The 22014-nt window shown below is 40.2% G+C and overlaps 1 protein-coding gene across 1 annotated transcript in view; it reads right to left on the reverse strand.

Annotated features, from left to right (window-relative positions):
• ARID2 (AT-rich interaction domain 2) overlaps positions 1–22014 on the reverse strand; it is a 159786-nt gene that overhangs the window by 102778 nt on the left and 34994 nt on the right. The window lies entirely within an intron of this gene.

The following is a 22014-nucleotide window of genomic DNA, read 5'->3' on the forward strand; positions in this document are numbered from 1 at the left end:
TTGGATGCTTATCTTGCTGGGATCCTATGACCCCAGCTGACTTCCTGCCCTTTGGGCAGGGGGCTGGACTCCATGATCTCCCGAGGTCCCTTCCAGCCCTAATGTCTATGAAATCTATGAAATCCTTCTCTAATATATTAAAATATACAATTAATAAGAATCTGATTTAATTTAATCTTTTTTAGAAAAGATTTAAGCTATATACATTCATATCTGGATAGTATCACTTCTCTTTGCATCTCACTGCATGCAAAACTCTTCATTAATGTCCGACTTCAATATAACAGAATGCTAAAAAATACCCCTCAGTTTATTGTCACTCCAGACACTGCAACGAACTGTTTAATGGCAAAAACATGAGTATCCTCTAGGGCTAAAAACAGATGACAGGTTTAATCTAGTATTGATTGTCCAAGGTTTTGCCTTGCATCAAAACAGGCCAGGACAATCCTTTATATGTCCAGCTTTTACCTCAAATTAGCCTTGATTATCCCAGAGCAAAGTGCTAATTTGGATACTTGACAGGTACTTAAAGTGGGAGAATAAGCATGTATGTCTATAGAATCCTAAGATAAAAATTTCTGTCCTGAAGTAAACCAGTTGTCTGCCTAGGTAATTTTGTTGTTTAATGTCACAATTAGTGAATGAGACTCTAAGATCAATTCAGTCAGCAGACACTAGCTGGCCAAGTAATTTGTCTTGGTGAAGGAATATGTGAACATATAGTGGCAAAAAATTACATTTCTTTCTTTACGCGTGTAAGATAGGCTGGTCAGGCACTTTGGCAGCACTTGGGGTTTTGAAGTACTTCCAGTGTCACGAAAGCAATTTACCATGTAGTTTAATTGTAGAGGGTATATGAAATCTTACTGCATAGGGTAACGTTTAGCACATGCTTGTGAAATTTGAAACAAGGAAAAAAAAGTGGCTGAAGGGTCAGAAAGCCATGAAGTTTAGATGTGGTGTCCTATGGGGCAACTTGAGGGGCTTAAGAACAGCTTTTTGTGCCATGATGCCGCTTCTCCTTCCAACAGTTAATCAGCGTATAATTTTTAACAATGATTTTTGTCCAGTTTTGACTTGATTTCTTGTTAGACATGAAATACACATTGCACTTGGATACAATGTAAAACCTCTCACAAATGAGCAAGAGGAAAATGTGGGGGTGGGGGGGAGGGAGGGAGTTCCAGCCTCTCCAGATTTAGAGCTGCCCTTTATGAAGCTACTGGAACACTGCTTAGCAATTTTTGTGGACACCTGAAACAAAATGAACACTCAAAACAAATGGTCCTTTATTACCATATTTTCATCTTGTGCTGCCACCTGGCATGCAATTTCTATTATTGATGGTCCCATGCACATGATATCATCATGGTCTAAAATTCCTTACATAAATGTATACAATTTTACTATAACCTTCCAGGTACAAAAAGATGTCTCAAAACTAATAGGAAGGATCCATCTAGTTGTACTTGTTAAACATTGCATCAAACAATAAACAGGCACTGTGTTACATAAAGTAACTGAAATGCAAATGGAAAAGTTTATATTTAAATTATTTAAATTGAGGCTTTCCACTTGACTCGGATCAATCCTTCCTAATTAAATCTAAATATAATAGTGGGTAGGGCAAGATGACAGATCAAAAAAATTCTGTTCTTTCCTGGGAAGTTTTACTGCCGTACACTGATTGTTAGATATCTGGATCCATTTTTAGCTTTGATTTATTTGGTAACAATGGAAAACCAAAAATAAAAACACACCATTTAACAAGAAAGAACAGCAGAGTATGAAGAGCAGACTGACTACAGAAACAAGAAGATCAGATTTTATGCTGGGAAGCGTCTGTGTTGGGTATTACACATAATCACTACAAATTGCTTTAGAAGGAAAAGAACAAAAAATCCAAGATAAAAAGACACTTTTGCCCAACACACCAAATTAGAAGGTAGATGTGACACAGCTGATAAAAATACTTGAACTGTAAGCTCAAAACATGATTTACTAAAAATTGAGGTGGAAGACACTAAGGTGGTCTTGAATGCATATTAGCAGAGAAGCTATTCTTTTACAGGAAGACTAAGAAATAGAAAACAATATTAACATTATTCAGATATTAGATACTATAAAAAGGCTTAAGGATATTAGTCCCTAGAGGTAGCCTGGAATTTAGTTGAGATAAAACCTGATCATCCATTGAAGATTGACCAGGTTTTTGAAATCCTGGGCAAGTCCTGGAAAGTTTTATTGTACTTTTTTTTTTTTTTTAATGGAAATAAATGGGAAGAACAATGCCATACAATTAAAATAGCACACGTGCCTCATAGAAGGAAAGTAGCCAGAGATGAAAACAGAGATATATATATTTTTACAACATGAAATCCTCTCTCTCTAGACAGTTTTATTAAGTAGTTAGGAGAATTTTCTTAGCACTTGGAAATAAGTTTTACCCAGCCATGTAGGGGTCAAGACACATCCCAATCCCCACATGGCAGGGTGACAGCTGCTCCTGCAGCCAGCACAGCTTTAGAGCTTAGCCAGGCAGCAACGGGCCACCACTGCCTGGGAGCAAATTAGTTCTGGTCAGCATCTACTTGTGCACTACTGCGCAGTAGCTAAAGCACCATTAACCTAGTACCTGTATTGCCTGGTACTAGCAGGAGGGAGAGGAGCATGGCTGGTAGCTGGGCTGCAGGCACTGCTCAGTTCGGGTGGTGCCCAGGGCTGAGAGAGTGGGACGGAGCCAGGGGTAGCTTGTCCAGGATGCTGGTGGAGTGGTGGCTGGCTCCCCGCCACTACATGCACAGAAAGGGGTTCGAGACCAGAGGCAGTGTGTCAGGGGGGCATGAAAGGGCATGTGACCCTTCCACTCACTGCGCAGAACCCAGCATAGGAGGGCGGAGAGGCTGCTGCAACCGCTACCAGGAATCTCATGCCAGCTGCACTGCCAAGGTAAGGTGCCTCCTGTGCACCAGCAGCAGCGAGGGTGAGGGGGGGAGCACAACTGCACTCCGCTGCCCCTCTGCTGCCAAGGATCGCTACAGTCACGACATATGAGTGGAGTGCTCACTCGATGTACCTTTTAGCCAAAGATTTAAGTACTCCAGGAATATAGGAAAACGTTGAAACTGCAAAATATTTCTGTAACAGACTGTTTGCTTCAGCTTCACTGAAGAGAACTGGGGGATTCAAACCGACTCTCCCTCAAAATGTATAATGGAATTCAGTAGTCCACTATTTTGAGCTATTTATTAAGAAATGGCCTATTCTGATAATGACCTATTAAGAAAATCATGACAAAATTCTCACAATTATAGTAGTCAACACTTGACTAAAGAGAAATGATAGATATGGTATGATAGAAATGGTAGAAGATATGCTGAATATATTAAAACCTATTTCCATAGCCCTGGACAAGCTACAGAAAGATTACTGCTGTGCTACAGATAGCGTTGAAATTTGGCAAGAACTTCAAGAAATGTTCAAACAAAAAACACCCAACAGCACAGTAAAACTCCAAGCAGTAAAGCAGTGGATGGATCAAGCACTTACTCCACCTCATTTTCTTGCCAAATATTCTTAACGCAAAGTACCAGGGAAACGCTGCTATGGCACTGTCATCTACTAATCACCCATCAATCATGCCTAACCATAATAAATTTTAGGGCTAGAGGTGAACCATTCAAGTAGTACACATTTACTGAGGATGTTTTAAAGAAAGTCACGCTGCTGTACTGGTGGAAGTTACTAGAGCAAAGCACCTGGAAACAGCTTTTACCAGCAATGGCCACTTCTGCAGGTGCAGAAAAACTATTTTCTTCATTTGGACCGATTCATTCAAAGCTGAGAAATCAGTTAGGAGATTAAAAAGCAAGAAACCTTGTTTTTTTCTCTTCCAGACTATGAATGCAAAATGGGGAGGGGGACAAGATTTTTGCATTCTAAAAACATGGAAGGGGGTAAAAAAAAAATTAAAAATAGCCTTTTCATTTTAAAGAGAATTAGGCAAGAATAAACTTAAATGACTTTGATCTAGGCTTTTAAAAAATTGTCCCCAGGTTGACCTAAAATAACTGTTTTAATTCACTAACCACAGTTCATACTTCTAATACTATAACAGTTAATATTAGCATTTAATAAATTAGGTAGTTGTAAATGTGTATCATGTTTTGATAAAGAAAAACAGTTTCTGTATCAAAAAATTAAAGTTCTTTTTAATAATTCTAACATGCTGGTTTGTGTTAACATGCTGGTTTGTGTGTTTAATTAAATTCAAGTTGCCATATCAATGCAGCCTGATACATATATGAGCAAAAAGTTAATCATCCAGTAATTAAGAAATACATATTTTACCATTTTATAGCATACTCAAATGTACGATTTCTAACAATCCAAACACAGTAAGCTATAAATCTAGTTTGTATGCCTAGGAAACGTATGTACTAAATCTACTGTAAAAACTGTATTTAGTGTAAATCAATATATTTTAACTATCCTATCAACCAATGAAAATATACCTTTCCTTAAAAAAACCAAAAAACATATGCAGTGGAAAAGTTGATAAAAATCAATTATTTAAAATTGGCTTTTTGCTTTCTGATTTAACCCTGTAAGACGTGGACCCCAATACTGGACGACTAATTTTTGGGAAAGGGTGTGTATGGTATGGAAATAAATACTGGTTAGACACTAGCTCAGTCCCACATACTTCCATCAAGCACCTACACATCTATCTGCATGTTTGAACACATTAAAAATCTGGTTCCCAATGGCCAGAAACAATCTACTAATTCATCTAATTAAGTTAATGCTTTCTTATTAGTATCTTTAAAATTCAAAGCATGTTTTATAACCTTACTTTAATAAATTAAGCATTTATGACTTTTACTTTTAATTATACAAAACATATATGATCACTTTAAGATCTATTCATAAAATCATTTTGCAAAATGCAAGTATAAACTGCTCTATGGGTGATAATACTTCTGTAAATACTTACACTAAAGGAATAGGACACGTGACTACTGTAGGACAGGGTCTAGCACATCTCTTTGCTAAGGCAATGTAAGTTTGAGAGTCTTATTAACTTCTACACTTGATCTACACAAATATAGATTACTTCTCAGTAATAATGAAAAACTTTCCTTGATCTCTTTTACAAGCCATTTCCTCTCCCTTACCATACAGGAGCTAGGACAGAAGCTAAGACAAAATCCATTTTACAATTTTTTCACTTATCTATTGTTAAACCAACAAACCAGATTTCCTGCCTCCCTCCTGGTAATCCTTATGGCAAGTAAAGTCCTGTTCCCTGGTATTGGCACAACTTACATAAATTAAAGACTGGATACCTTAAGACCTTTATACACAAGTGATCCTGAAGGGCATGCCTGCTCCTCCCCACCCCCACCCCCCATTTCTTCTCATCGTAAAATTACAGCTCTGCTAAACTCCTTGAACTAATAATCCCCTCACTATTCAATATATTTCCACACCTAACATGCTGAATGCAAGTGGAGTGAATGCAGATAATTCTCTCAGCCAGCAGAGTGGGAAGCCACTGAGTTAGGCATGTATATGCCACCTTAACTTCTAATTTGCCTCTTGTTTTCAGAGCTTTGACTGTCAGAGAACTCAGTGTTCTGAAAAAAGGTGTAAGACACCACAGGGCAGCCTTACTTCTGCTTTAACAGTTGGTTTTAAGTGAATTTAGTTGCAAATCAAAATGTCAAAACAATCTAACTTCCTTTGACAGGGGAATCAGCCTGGTGGTAGGGAGAAAGCAGCAGCTGTGATATATCTGGATTTCAGTACCATTTGAATTCTGCTCTGCAGGTCACTCTTGCAAGCAAACTAGGGAAAAATGGTTTAGATCAGTGGTGCTCAATATTTTTGTCCAGTGCACTGGACAGGCTGTGCTGGCACTGAGGACAGGTACAGAAGGGACTCATCTGGCCATCCAGAGGGACCAGGAGGAAACCTAGCCTCCATTCAGCTTTGTGGGGGAAGGGGCCATGGCCTGGTGCTACAGGAGGAGGGAGGGGCATGGTCTGGTCCCAACTTGGCTGGGCAGATGGAACTGGGCACAGCTTGGACCTGTGAGTGGGGGGCAAAAGTGTGTGTGGGGTGGAGATGGCTCAGGTGCAAACAAGCTTTGCAGGGGGAAGAAGCATGCATAGGCTCTGACCCACGACACAGGGCTTGGGATTTTGGCAGTGGGGAGGAGTGGCAGTATTAACCAAATTTCCTGACCCTTGGGGAACCCCACAGGCCATATTCCAAGGCTCCACCAGCTGAAGGCTGAGCACCTTTGGCTAAATGAAATCACCAATCGATTCTCTTTGCTTTCAAACTTGGAAGACCTTTCAAGTGGGATCCTACAGGAGTCCGTCCAGGGTCCTATTCCATTCTAAATTTTCATTAACACAATAGAGAAAGTACACTTATAAATCTGAAGATGACACCAGGCTGGAAGATGCTTAAAACACTTTAGAAGACAGAATAAATATTTCTTGACAAATTAGAGATATAGTCTCAAATGAACCAAATGAAATTCATTAAAGTGACAATACCGGAAGTACCTCATATTAGAAGTCATAAGGGAATTATAAAAATCCAAGAATTAACTGGCCAGGTAACACTACTGGCACAAACCTACAATCCTCAGAAAAGGACTTGAAGATTACAGCAGACCATAACCTATTGGGTGGGGTAGGGAGGGGGAGCTGGAAGGGAAATAACAGAAGGTAAGAAAGATGCAGGAGATAATTTTCCCACCTCACCCTGCATTGGGGAGTCCTCAGCTGGAATACTGTGCCCAGTTTTAGGTGCTAAACATTGAGAAAATATAGACAAACTGGTGAGAGTCCAGGTGAGAGCAACAGATGCAACAAATTAAAAAAATATGACCCTGGACTCAATGATCTACTGAGGTACCTTCCGATACTAAAAATCTACTTAATCTGTGAAAAGGATGAAAGATCTGTGTGTATTTAGCCTAGCAGAGAAACTTCTGACAGGGGACACAATAGGCTTCCAGTATGTAAAAGGTTGTTACAAAAAGGACACTCATCAACTAACTGTTCTCTGTATCCACTGGAAATAGGACAAAAAGTAACTCGCTTAATTTGTGACAAAGATATGTTAGATATTAAGAACAGCTTTCAAACTGAAATGATAGATAAACACTCTAAGGACCTTGTAGAAACCTCTTCCTTGAAGATTTATAAGAATAGGTTAGACTAGGGGGCAGCAACCTTTCGCTGGCACTGGCCTGAGACTGACACAGATGTGGCTGTGGGCTGGAAGCCTGCCTTCTGGAGTGGCTAACTGCCTGCACTCATCCTTGTTGCGGATTCCGGACCCCTCTGCAGCAGGGGAAGTGCATACGAGGCAGAGCAACAGGCTCCACAGAGAAGCAGGGCCCTGCAGAGGGATGGGTGTCACAGATCTGGCCTGCGGGCCATAGAGACTGCTAAACTTTGGGTTAGACAAAAACACCTGTCAGGGATGATCGATCTTAAAACTACACTTTGGAGGTTGATCAACTAGATGACCTTCTTAAGTTACCTTTACAGCCATATATTTGTATGATTATAATACTTTGATGGTTAAAGAGAGGCTCATTTTTATTATTTAGTTCAGGAAAGAAACTAAAAAAGTACAACTGCAAAACAAGATTAAGAGAGGTGACTTGAAATCAAGTTTTCCTGCTTGTTGATTGAAAATTTGTGGTTTGTTGCATTGCATCAGAATGACTCAAATCTTGAGAAAGTGATCACAGAACTTCTAATCTGTTGCTACCTCCAGGTGTCAGATGGAGAGACCAGAACACATCTGGTCCAAAGAAAGAAAACTCCAAAGATATTTTAGCTGTTTACAAATCAAAATGAGTTAATGCTATGAAGTATAAATATCCATTCACAAAAAATAAACAAGTGACAACTGAAATGTGAATAACTAGAATTGAACTGTTAGTCTAGAAGTCATCTCTACCTTGCCTTCTCCAATTTAACAAACACAGTAAATATTTGTACCAGCTATATCAATTGAACATGCTTTTTCTTAAGGAATTTGGGGTGCTAAAGCACAGACATAAATGAGTTCCTCACTAGGAATGAAAAATACATATAATTGTACAGCACAAATAGCATACTAAATTAATGTGTTGGCTTTAATATAGAATTAAGTACATTTAGAAGATTGCTTTAAAGCTGTTTGACTTCACTGGCCTAGGATCAAAAGCAAAGCAACACTGTACTCGGTGACTAATCTCTCTAATAGGACACTGTAGCTACCTAATAATCATTTTTATGAATGAAAAAAATGTGTAACAACTTAAGGTTAGTAAATATGACATGGAGTTATGAATTATGACATTCATCCCGTTACTAAGAACACAAAGAAGAAGAGAGTTATGCTGAAGAAATAAATGTGCTCCCCCTCATGGGTATTTTTCGTTTATCTTCTGTTAGGTCTGCTTTACTACCAGAGCTGAATGAAAAGTTGGTGGTAAAAATTATATATAAATAATATTATTTCCTTTCTTGGAAATCTATATCAGGTCTCGTCTACGCAGCTGCTGGCAACAATCCAAACCTGTCAATCAGTGGCCAGGAAAGTGTGGCTCCAACTCTGGGAAACCAGCATCTACGAGACTTCTACAGTTTAGGAAAATTATAATCACTTTATATAGGTAAGGAAAATTAAGCATTCGGTCTAAATAGAGCCAATCCACCTGCAAAGCAAGGAATTAAGCAGTGTTAATTAATAGTCCCATGAATTACCCAAATAAAAGCACAAAGTTCATATTCTTATTCAAAACAAAACCCTAGTGTTATGACCTGTGGATTTTGTTAGCAATTTCCATATGGGGCAGCAGGATTATATATGTACACAAAACTGGGGGGGGCGGCACTTTCCTAATAGTTACTGGGATGGTATACTTTTAACCTGCTAAGCCAGTAGGCCAAGGCACAGCTTGTGAATAATACACCTCAGGTAGACCTCTCATCATTCCTCATAACGCAGCAGAGAGGAACAGCGGCAAGCAGCAAGCACAGGCAGGGTACTTCACACACTGCAGGGCATTCTGAAAGATGTAGTTCTCCGGAGTGACAGCAAAGTTTATTGATCCTGGGGAGTACTTTCACCCCATGTTTTTGCTATCAAAGCCCATGCCAGAAAGAACCCTCCCCCCTCCCCCACAACACTGCCTATATGCTTTTCCATGGACAGTATACCCCCGGCCCCACTTCTGTCTACTGATGACATTGATCATTACATGAGGGAGTTAAGAGCTGGGAGCAAAGATTTGGGACCATATCAAATTGTCTTGTCCGTTCATACTATACTTGCTCTATTATTTGCATCAGAGCACTTTTGCATAGTTTTTCTTAATCTTCTTCCAGAGCAGACTAAGCTAAACAAGACAAAGGCAGTCAATGCACAATATGAGTGTCCACATAAGGATTTTGTGCGGGATAGCTACTACATTTCAGAATTCACACCCTAACTCAGTTTACAACAGCTTTTACGCTTAGATAAGACTTAAATGTCCTCTAGAGAGGAAGGATGAATACTTAGGATTACTCTTCAAGTAACTTACCTGCCCGAGAAAGCAGAGTTCAGACTGTAGGTTTGTGTCGGCCCGGATACAAAGGGGGACCCTTTCGAGGTCCCACCTTTAAATTATTGGATTATAGCCTAAATATATGCTGGGTAGACCCTCAGGCATGAAATTCCTAAGGCACTTGGCCTGCATGTTGCACTGAGAGACAGAAATGGACTGATACAGCTTGCAGAGTAATCCTGAGCCCCCATAGCAGCTGGTGAGGGCCATGCTTCAGAACAGAGGGATGAAGTGGGCACAGAGGCCTCTAACCACCCTAAACTTTGCTCTGTCTGCTCTGGAGCTGTCAGTAGTCACAAAAGCACCTCAAGAACTGGCGGGACTGAGGTTGGGGGGTAGAGAGGGAGTTGGGGAGGTTTTGGCAGTTGTTCCTGTTTCGATCACGGACCACAGGCTTCAGTGACTGGGCAGAAAGCTTCTTGGGCCCTTTGGTATTGTACCTCAACTTCCTTTTCCTTATCTATGGGGAAGGAGAAAGGAGTTATCATTCCTGGGGCTGTCATTTGTGCTGACCTCCTGCTCCAGAGGAAGGAGACAGCAGGAAACAATGCTCCAGTCTGAATACTTGAGAAGTGCCTGCCACCCTCCTCTGCTCCATCACCTTTTCACCCAAGAACACAAACAGATTCTCATGCAGGTATTCAAACCACTGACAGGTGGTGCAAGACAGATAGTGTCTGGCTTCCTCTCCTCTTAGCCTTCTCAACCATTTTGTACTCCTCCTGAATGGCCACAACTGAGGGGGAATCCTAGTGACCAGGAGAAAGGGAACTCCTTCTGCCAGTAAAGCCAGTCAGCCATCCAGGAGACCTTAAGCCAATATTTTTCCTTTCTTTTTTTAAAGTTTGCTCTGTGGCAAGGAGCCGGTAGTTTGCTTGCTTCCACATGAAGCAGAAGGGGAAAAAAGCCCTCACTTTTTCTTTCATAAAAAGGTAGCTACACTTCCCAGACCAGTGACTAACACTTTTGGTTTATTCCCAAGGCTGCACAAAGCAGCGACCTGATATCATGGACCTGCGGATCTCATTACAAATAAGAAAAGCTTGTAAATCATTTCTATCCTGGTGTAAACTTATTCTGTTAAAGTACACTTCCTAATGTTTTTTTTCAATATACGTGTTTTTTCAATATATGTTTATGAGTTCAAACAGAGTTTCTGCCACTTCCCACAAAATAACATTCCATAATTTAATATATCATACTAACAGGAGTTTCTCCTCTGTAGTCACTAAGTTCTTATTCTTAGGCTGCAGCTATACTTGCAAAGTTAATGCCTATTTCTCAGCACTGGTATCAAGAGCACTGCAAACAACAGCAGGCATTTGCTCAGGTGAGATGCTTCCAGAACAGTATTCTGAAGCACAAGGATAGAGAGCTGAAAAATGAAGAAGCCATTGCTCTTTTGCATTAGCTAGTGAAGAGACAGAATACTTGGTCTTCTCAGCACTACAGCCCACGTACCCCTACCTGGACTAGCATTTCAAGTGGGGATGTTAGAAGGTATTAGACTGAACCAGCAAATATAATCTAAAACGCCAGCATGGACAGGTGCAATTAGTTCAGTCTTGCTAGGGATTTTAGAAAGTATTAGAGTGATTTGCTAATATGAGGAAACATCATGCTTTTAAATCCTAAACAAGACAAGGACCCTGATGACACTCAGCTGAAATCAACTGAACACAACCAGAGGTTAAGCTGCATCCACATACTACCATTTCTGCCAAAAATCTGTTACATGATTCTGTGCTCTGCTTATTAGCAGGAATTGCTTTTCCCTGATTAAAAAAAATAAAAAATCACAAATTCTCTGATTTAAAAAAACCCCCCAAACCTCACAAATTCTGATAAAAGCCCCCAAATCCATTATTAAAATAAAAGCCCCCTCCCCTCCAGCCTTGCTGGTGCCCCTCATTCCCTCACAGCCCCCTGGCCCTGCTCATGCCCCTCACTCCTCCCCGCCACCCCCCAGGCCTGCCGGAGGGGGCCTCCAGGTGCCAGGGCTATGGGGCCAGGGACCTGGGTCCACAGCCCCTTGGCCCCCAGCAGGAGGTGGTGGCTGCTGTAGTGGAGCAGAACGTACCTGTTCCGCCTGCTGCAGGCTTGGGTGGAGCAGGGAGGCTCTCCACTGCTGCGTGCACTTCCGGAGGGCGGGGGGACCCATTCCCCCCAGATCTGTACGCAGACCAGGAATGGGCTGTCCACTGTCGGCTCGGACTCCCACCTGACTGTCTTCTCCAGGGCCTCCACAGCCTGGGGGTGGGGGAGCAACCCAGTGCTACAAGGAACAGCAGGCTTCTGTGGGAATCTCTTTGCTGCTGTGAGCTCCGCAACCTCTGCAGTACGGAGCTGTGCCCCTTGCTGCTGTCACAAGCACAGGGGACATGTCACTAGAAGAGCATGGAGCTCACAGCAGCAAGGAGATTCTACACACTGCCCTGCTGTGCCCTGCAATGCTGGGTTGCACCTGATGGGCAGCAGAGACCCTGGGGTAGGGTGGGAGCACACAGCACGCAGCCTGTCCCTGCCCTGCACAGAGATCCGGGAGGCACAGTTCCCCTCACCCCCACAGGAGCACAGGCGACAGTGAGGAAATGGCCCCACCCCAATTGCCCCCTGGACGAGCTGCCTGCGGCCCCATCCCACTCCCCACCAGGACCCTGCAGCCGCACACAAAGGCTCTGGATCCCAAGTCCCATGCACCGCCTGGCTGGGCAGCAGGCCCAGCCCTGCCCAACTCCCTCCCTCCCTATGGGGGCCTCAGTCCCTCCCCACCCGTCCCCTGCAGTAGCTTCTCTCCAGGCTGCCTTGCAGCCATGTGCATATACATATATATGGCACCCCCTGCTTGACCACCCTCCTCCTGCTCCCTCCCAGCCCTTTCAGGCTAGAACTTTGCCAGCCTACAGCAAGCTTTTTGCAAAACTACAAAATCCATGGGTTTCTTTGCTAAAATGAGAAATCTGCATTTTCTTCCAGTAAAGGGGAAAAATCTGTTTTTTTTCTCTATTTTTCCATGGGAAACAAAAACTGCGGATCTCTGCTTAGTAGTTAACAAGAACAATCTTTGGAATGATTGAGGCAGGAAGTAACTGACTGAAGAATTAAAAGTGAACAGATGTTAAGAGACCACATGCAGCTCATTTCCTATTATATGCACCAGCGTTACAATCATGGTCTCCATGAGGCAAGAAGAACACATACATATTCAGATCTATTTCCTGACTAAGAGCTCCTTTCCATAAAGGTGTCCTGCTCTTTGAAGACTGTCTGTGCATGTGCACCACAGCACAGATGCATATACTTTCAAGCACCCAATATAGTAATCCTGTTACACAATCAGCACAGCAAAGTACATTTGCATTTACATGTACCATGCAGTCTGTTTCGACATCAAAGCAGGCTATGAAAATCAAGACAGCACTCTTATTTTACATCACTGAGTTCTCAAGAACATACACATTAAGTTGCATCAGCAGCATTTCGAGCAATTCACTAAGATGTTTTACTAGACAGAGAAAGATATTTTGGTATACAAATACAGATGGTGGTCAAACCAATGCTCACTGGGTATTCTCCATCAAGTCACTTAGAGCTGGCCTAGTTTGATGCCAATACAATTGAGAGAACAGTTTTGTTATACAGATAACACCCCCAGTGTCTCCACTGAGGAATTCTCCATTTGTATCTGAGTGGCTCAATTAATCACCAGCAGGTTGCTGAATTAAGGATGAGCCACTCAGTTATCTACTGCAGCTTTTACTTCAAAAGAGCACAACTTCTCCAATCAGCAGGAGCACGTCAGAAGTCCCATGAAGCTGTTTGCTAAGCCTCTGCATACTTCCAGATACTTTGCACGCTTTTACCTTTGCAAGGGGGTAAAGATCCTAACTCTGAAGCATCTAGATTCTACTGAAATAGTATACCCCTCCTTATAAAGAACTGTGAGAATAAATATAATCAGGATTGCAAAACACTCAGATATCATCACATGTACATGATGATAGGTAGACAAATCTGTCAAGTAAAAGACTGCTATTTTTAAGGTAATTTCTTTGGCCACAATTTAACTTCCCTTTGTCTACTTCCACTTATACACCTCTTCTACAACTCCAAATATTTCTTTCCTTCACAAACAGGATAGGAATACTTTTTTCTAGAAACTATGTATATTAAAAGACTTTTTACTGATATTTTAATATTGTCACCAAACAGGTGAAAGCGTTTTAGTTCAGTCTGTATAAGGATTTTTGACCTTTAATGTTCCATTAGTAAGATACAAATGGAATATCTAATGCTCCATATACGCCATGCTCTCTCTCTCAAATGACCTAGCTTCAGTAATTAAAAAACGTGTGTTACTGAATGTTACCCAGCAAATGACAATTAAAGTAAGGTAACATCCTATGGAAGGTGAGGCAGCCTGCCATAGTCGCACATTAGAAAGCTGAGATAAACCTAAAGTAAACTTCAGCCTGATAACTTGTGCTATAACTAGAGATCTACCTAAATCACACTGGATATGCATTGCACAGCAGCTTCTTTAATCTTGCTCTTTCACTACACACCCACCATTCCCACCCCTACCCCACCAATTGACCAAGGGACCCTGGCAGCCCTGCCACTTGCTCCTGATTGGCTGGGAAGCAAAACTGTGGTTTTAAATATGCCGTGTTTTTTTGCCCCCTGCCTCTGATTGGCTGAGGGGTCCTGGTAGCCTTGCTACTCACTAGCAGGGCCACTGGGGACTCTCAGCCAATCAACAACAGGTGAGCTTGTGGCAAAAAGAGCAAGATTAAATGAGCTGCTGTGCAACACACTTCCAGTGTGATTTAAGTAGATCCCTAGTTATAACTACAAACTACCTGGTCTTCCCTAAGATTTTACCTTGCCTTAATTAGTACTTTTCAGCCAAAATGTACTGAGAACACATATTTTATTTCTAATGAACACACAGCCTAAAATGCAATTAATAAGGCTTGCTATGTTCCATACCCTTTAAAAATTCATAATTTCAAACAGAATACAAATCTCCAACAGTAACTCCTTAAAAAAAAAAGAAAATCAGGGCCAATCCAGAGCACACCTGATTTAGCATACAATTGAGAAGCAAATATTTCCGTAATTTTTCCATTGAATAAGAACATTAAAAAAAGAAAAGAAAGAAAAATCTTTTGAATTAAGCATATTAGTGCAGAAACTGGACATCCCAACAGAACTGCAAGATTCTTATACTGTTCAAATTAAGAGTCCTATTGATGTTTTGCATAAGTGTCTTTTAATTGTAGTCACCTATAAGTTGCAATGAATCACAACAAATCCTACACGCTGTACAGAAATTCAGGTAGTAAAAAGAGAAAAAAAGATGAGGAATAAATTTCTGATTATTTAGATTCTAGAATCAATAAGCCATCATATTAATGGGATGTTAATCTCAAAACTTAGTTCTTGCTGTTTTAAATTCCTCACACTGCTGAACAGCTGGCCAAAACACAGCCACCCATTTGTGTTATTGAAATTTAATTATAAAGCCATCCTCAGTGGGTAGCTTAGAAGGATCTTTTTTAGATGCCTGAAAAAATAAAAAAAGTTATTATACTGTCTATGAAATTCTTTTGATCCGTCGGCAGGATCTTGTCTCAATTCTCTATACTCAAGACTTTCTAGTATCACTTTTCCAACACTTCTGTATAGCTATGCAGCTGCTTTGGTTAGTGTTACATGCTGCAGTATAGAACGGGTGCTGATACATGCAATCCAATTGTGAGCATTTAATACATCCAATTAATATTATGGTTTTCACTATTGATACAAATGATGCATCTGGCACCAATATTGGAAAACAACTACAAAATTCCCTGATGTAGATGTACACTAGCAGTATAACTGGCAAGCCACTTTCAGCCTAGTCAATCAAAATAACATAACATTGCTAAACACTGGCATTGCTGAGACACAAAACTTCCCTGGCTGAAACATGGAACTGTTCCAAAAGAAACTGGGTTGTATTGAAAAATGGTAAATCTGACTCATGGTATAAAAGATTACTGTGATCAGCAAGACAGATGAAGTAGTTAAACATGTGTATTGCCTATGAGTGTAGGAAGAAGGCATCCACATATACACCCTCCAAACATACCCTATTGTGCCTTGCTCCCACCATTGTGCATGGAAGGGTCTGGCCCAACCAGCACAGAACTTCTTGGTGGGACTGCTGCAGCTACCGGGGGACCTGCTTGGATTCCCCGATGTCCCACTTGCTCTGGGCAATGGGAAGAGGCAGGAGTGTGGGGGGAGCTGCAGCTGGCCAAGACCACGAAGCATGGGGTGGAAGCTGGCAGCAGCGTGGAGTCCATGCCAGGGGGCAGCAGAAGCACGAAGCTCAGGTGGGCAGGGTGTGGTTGTGAGGGAGGGGTGCACAGCAGCAAGCAAGGGCACTTGGGGTGCTCATGCCTGCGACATCACCACGAAGCAGGGCTGTGCACCCCTCCACTTCTAGTGGAGTCCCAGGACCTGCACGGCAGGCAGTGATGAAGACAGCAGGCTCCATTGCATGGGGCTTCCCTTGGTGCTACACAAGTGTGGGAGGTCCACCTACCCCGCAGGAAGCCCTGTGCAATAGAGGCAGGCCAGCCAGACTGCACTCCTTGCCACCACACGTAGCACTGGCCAGAGCCGCACACCAGTGACGGCCGTGCTTGCACTAGGCATGAGTGCCCCTGCCTGCTGCTGCTGTCAACAGTAGGTTAAGTATACAATTTTATTTTTTTCTGGTTCCAAGATGGCAATGCTTGCCTCCCAAAAAGAGTATTTCTAAGGGGCAAGGTGAGGGACTTCTGGTAGCAAAGGTCAGGGGTTAGGGGTAGGATTTCTGGTCCCAAGATGGCAACCAGGGGGCAGAGCTCCTGTCAAGGGGCAAGGTTACCCCTGCAGCCCATGACAGCTCCCCAAAATTCACTGAGCGGTCCTCCAGCTGAAATAATTGCCCAATGCTGCTTTGCATTACTTTGTATTTCTGCTGGAGATAGAATCACTGACATCTATGGAATTAATAACTTGTTATAGCTATGAAGAAAGTTACCAAAGTTAATCAATCACTCAAATCTTTTCTCTATAGGCCTAGCAAAAGACAAATGCGCAAAGTGTTATCTCAACAGTTGTACTCTAACCCACAGTCAATACACAGAGCTTTATAATTAAATTTCAATAACGCAAATGGGTGGCTGTGTTTTGGCCAGCTGTTTAGCAGTGTGAGGAATTTAAAACAGCGAGAACAAAGTTTTGAGATTAACATCCCATTAACATGAATGAAAAAAGTTCACTCCTCAGTTGATATTATTGTCCAAGGTTGGCTATAGACAATAGACAGCAGCAAATCAATTTAATGAATGAAAGCTTTTTACAAGAATGGCTAGGCACTATTCTGGATAATAAAGAAAAGGAAATGAGAGATGTTTACACTTAGAGTTCTGGAATCTGTCAGTTATATGTTAGCTTATCTCCCAATATATAAATAAAATCAGTTTCACCTTTTAAATGACATTATAAAAATAAAATAAAAACTTATGTGAATACTCAAAAAAACAAAATTCATTTGCTTGTAAGATCTGAAGCTTTCTATGTAAAATGCAAATAAGTAAGCCAAATAAAATATTTAGCTGAAGATGTTTAAAATCCTTAGAAAATACTGCACCCTGGTGGAAGACTTGTTTAGTTACTTTAACATCTATTTGGTAAAACAAAACCCTTAAATCCTCCCCAAAATAATTATTATGTACAATGAAAAAAAAAGGGAAAAATATTCTGGGTATAAGTCAATTTTAATTATAATGATTCTTTGGCTTTTAGTATTAGTTATGCAAGACATTTCAAAATATAAAGCTGAAACTTTCCAAACAACATTATATAACTATAGAGCACAACCATCCACATCCTGTGGAACTAGAAGCAACACTGGCAACTTTCTATAATTTGGGGGTTTTTTGGTAATAACATGGAAAGAGCCAGGAAAGAAAGTCAAACTGTCATATAATTTGTACCATAAGAAACAAAAGTAACAATAACAATTTTAAAAAAATCTGATTTTTTATAAAAAAAATCTGATATACTTGTTTGAAGTTCAGTAAAATAATAAGTTATCTTCTTGTAGTTGTATTTTACTGAGTAGCAGATATAACTGCTATAGTAACAGTAGGAGTTTTACAATTGACAGAACAGACTGAGTAGATGACTGGTTTATTATTGGGGCAAACACATTCATAAACTATCAGTTAAAGGAAAAGGCAAGAGCCAACCATACTTGTCTGGCAGCAAGCCCAAACTCATTTAACTAATCTTGCACTTAACTCAAAACAAGGATGTTTCTCATGGATAATGATAATTTAAGATGTAATATGCCAACTTCATGCATTATGCTGCCAGAAGCCAATGAAGGGGAAAATAAATTGAGATCATCATATGCAAAGAGATATTATTTTAATGTCTTGAAGACCACACCTTCACATGCAATACAGAAACTAGGATGTAGTCGTGTGCTGAATGTCTTGCAGGCCACAAAAGATATTTCTGTCTTTCAATGTCTGTAAAACTGTCTATGTAATTTATTTTTAGTGCATCTTTGGGTTTGTTTGAGGATCACATTAGTAACACATGATTTACCCTTAAAATTTACTTAGCTGTTCCCAAGGCAGGGATGCAAGTTGGGAACTTTGTCTTCATGCCTACTAACTGCTAAAAAGGGGAGTTACTCTTTAACCGTGTCTATACTAGTATCTTTCATAAGGCATCAGTAGTGGTAATAACAGTGAAACTAGTTCAGTTTAGGAGAGCACCATTTTTATCAGTTTGTAATGTAAATATGTTTGTGCACTGTTTAAGGTAGGACACTCATTCAGAGGCACAACTAGCTATTTCAGTGCCCAGGACAGGAGCAGAGGAAATAATGTATGTGCTCAAGTGCTAGAGAACAGGGCTTGAGGGTAGAGTCTAACCAGTCACGAGATAAGACAGGCTCACTGCAATCTGGCTGCAGCTGTTGCTGTAGCATCTCAGCCTTCTACAGTTGTGGGATAGACTCCTTACACACCAGTGCTGCAGCTCCCGTAATACAGGCTCGCACCCCCAAATCAGGGCCCAAACCTGGTGGCCTCCTCATCCACCTTTAATTATGCTCCTGTACCCATTATTAGTATCATCAGAGAAGCTGCATTTGTGCAACATTTGGTGCAGATACTGTCTTTGATGCAGAGAGTAGGAGGCTTGTCCACACCTGGTAATTTTTTGGAAGAAGATTTATTCTGGAATAACCATTTTGGTAAATTTCACAGTGCAGACAAACCTTCAGCCAAGTCTATGTTACCCCAGTTTGATATAATACTAGCAGTAGTCAGCATTCTTTACATGGGTCTAACATTTTCCTATGCATCTAGCCTCTCACTTAAGAGTTAATGTGATCAGCAATCAACCAGCACAATTGTTAACATAAGTAACCCCAAATAATCATTTTTTTTACTTAAAATACACACACACACACACACACACACACTGTGAACTACGCAACCATTTCTGGCAAATACCATAGCGTGCTTCACAGATGATACTACCCTTTCTATGTTTTTTTTTAAAAAACATAATGCCATCAGCTTATATTATATAACCTCACGTCTGGTGTTCAATTAATAAAGTATAAAAAATATTTCTATCAAAATATTTCCATCTAAACACCACATAAGGTTACTTGAAAGGCAGACTTCAAATATGATGCTTTTCATATTCTCAACACACAGAGACATATACGTATGGAACATTTTAAACTCAAAGTTAAAATTCCTAAAGAAGGCACATTGCACTAATTAAGCATTTATTCCTACAAATTTCAGAGCACTTGGAGTAAGATTCAAATGTGTGAGGTTAAATGGCTTACAAAAAAAGGTTTTCACTACACCACTACTCAAAAAATAAACTCTCATAATTGTTAGATCACCAAATGGCTAAAGCTACTCCTTATAAAATATGGTGAGTAAATAGAAGAACAAAAAGTGGGCTGCAATCCATATTGTCTTTTTTAGTATATAGAAGATGGGGCAAGATGCACTTGGATGACAATATCAAAAATACACTGAAGCTTCCCATTCAAAATTTATATCCTCATCAAATTTCTGCATAACGTTACATTGCCAACTCATGCAATTTCTTGAGTCTGACATGTTAATGCATGTAGATACTCAGGTTAAATGCCAAAGCAACCCTAACTTAATGGTAGTGGTGCCATTCAACATGCATATATAGCATAAATATATTTTAAATTTGTTCCCCAAACTAATTACTTTTTGAAAATCAGGGTACAATTTTATACCTTTTACTAAAACTAAAGTTCTGGAGTGTGCAATAATTTCATCTTTCATTTAAATTAAAAATAAATTAAATTTCAAGTCATTGGGCTTGTAGGAATTTTTTTTTAAGTGTGATGACTTAGCATTTCAAAACCAGAAAGTAAATAAAAACCACAATGTTTATTACTGTTTTATAATTTGTAAGATAATTTTAAAACTTGGAGGCCACGGCTCCAGATTTTGAACACTTGAAGATGACAGCACTGGAAATCCTCCTCCCCGCTCCTGGCCACTGCTTTCAACATCTATCTCTTTCTCTTTATAGTACGGCCAGTACTAATAACAGGACATTGCAATCCAACTGCTTGTGAACAAAAGTGGCAGGCACAATTTCCTAAATTCTACTCCCAGATTTGACATGGACTTCTGGCTTCGAGCAAGTTACTTAACCTCTATGGACCCTGCTGCTTTCCTTTGCCAATTAGCACCTTTACATCATGAATAGTATCATTACTCAGCATGAGTAAGGACTACAGAATCAGATACATTTCATTTATTTCCCCATTTGCCAAACGGGAGAAAAAAATATTTATTAACTCCCCATAGGATTATTTATAAAACATTTTGAAGATGAAAAGGACAATACATTTTAAGAATCATGTAAAATTCAATGTAAAGACAATGTTAGTATGACCTTTAGGATGAGAAATAATATATACTATTTTTTAGAACATAAAGAAGCTATAGGGATGTAATTGTGCCCAAATCAAACATATCAAACCCAGAAAATTCTGAGGTAATGCCTGGACTTCTTGAGTCTGACATGTTAATGCATGTAGATACTCAGGTTAAATGACAAAGCAACCCTAACTTAATGGTAGTGGCGCCATTCAACATGCATATATATCATACATATATTTTAAATTTGTTGCCCAAACTAATTACTTTTTGAAAATCAGGTTACAATTTTACTTCAAGTAAATAAAGAGAGAACCTGCAACTTGGAGCACAGAGCCAAAGGAGAGTGTTTTCTGTTCTTCAGCAAGTGTTTCTACACTTCCAGGCTCCCCAGCAAATCCAAATCAGTTCTCCCTGCAGCGTCACCTCAGTGCGTGGTAGAGTCATGGCCGAAGTGCCATAGGGAACCCTTAATGCCCAAGCTAACATGCAGTTAGGAAATTTTAAAAGGAACAGGGACATTTAAGTAAAGTAATATACTAACAAGAAGTCTTGACATCTGTAAACAGGTACTCTCAAATTACTGATTCAGCAAAACTATAATAAGCAAGTTAGCTGTAGAGAAAGAGTGACTGCTTGGGCGAGTTACTTCTGATGTCATAGCTCCCTCAAGTTAACATGACCTCAGTTGCTGATCTATTCCTGTCAATATATTCATAATTGTTAACAGCCTAATGTAATACAACTTAGCTTCTTCAAACAGTATTTATTTAAAAGCTTTCAATGAGTTTTAGCTATACAGCAAGTTTACAAAGTCCACGTTATTCCATTGCTAGAAATAATTCAAAATGAAAAGGCATCCAAATAGAATATTAAACAGACTCATTTCTTAGCTTGTTTTAAGTCAAAACTAAAAAAATTACTTGTGAACTTTCAGAAAATTCATGCTGTACTCCGAGCCAATGCTGTAATTTTGCGGAGAATACACTTTATTCTCCACCCATACTAAAAAGCTCAATTCAGTCTGAACTACTGAGCAATAGCCAGTACCAACTTCTCACAAGCTTATAAATATAGAAATATTGTAATATGAAACTGGGTTAAAGACCCGGTAATGTTTTAATGGCTTGCTTACATCCAGTATAATAACGCAAAAGAAAAAAAGTTACTTTTTAAAGATTCAGGTAATGATGTACCGCTTCCCAGTTATATCAAACTGTAGGGGCTATCAGTTCAGTGCTTCTAGACTGATGGGTTTTTGGTTGTAGCAGTGTTGGTCTCAGGACATAGGCAGTAGAGGTATGCGAACCAGGCCATATTCAGATCTGATTTGGCCCAATTCAGGGGACAGTGATTCAATTAGTTGATTCAGATCAC

This window comes from Crocodylus porosus, unplaced genomic scaffold (assembly GCF_001723895.1).
Source record: "Crocodylus porosus isolate Cpor-Errol unplaced genomic scaffold, CroPor_comp1, whole genome shotgun sequence".
Taxonomy (NCBI): domain Eukaryota; kingdom Metazoa; phylum Chordata; order Crocodylia; family Crocodylidae; genus Crocodylus; species Crocodylus porosus.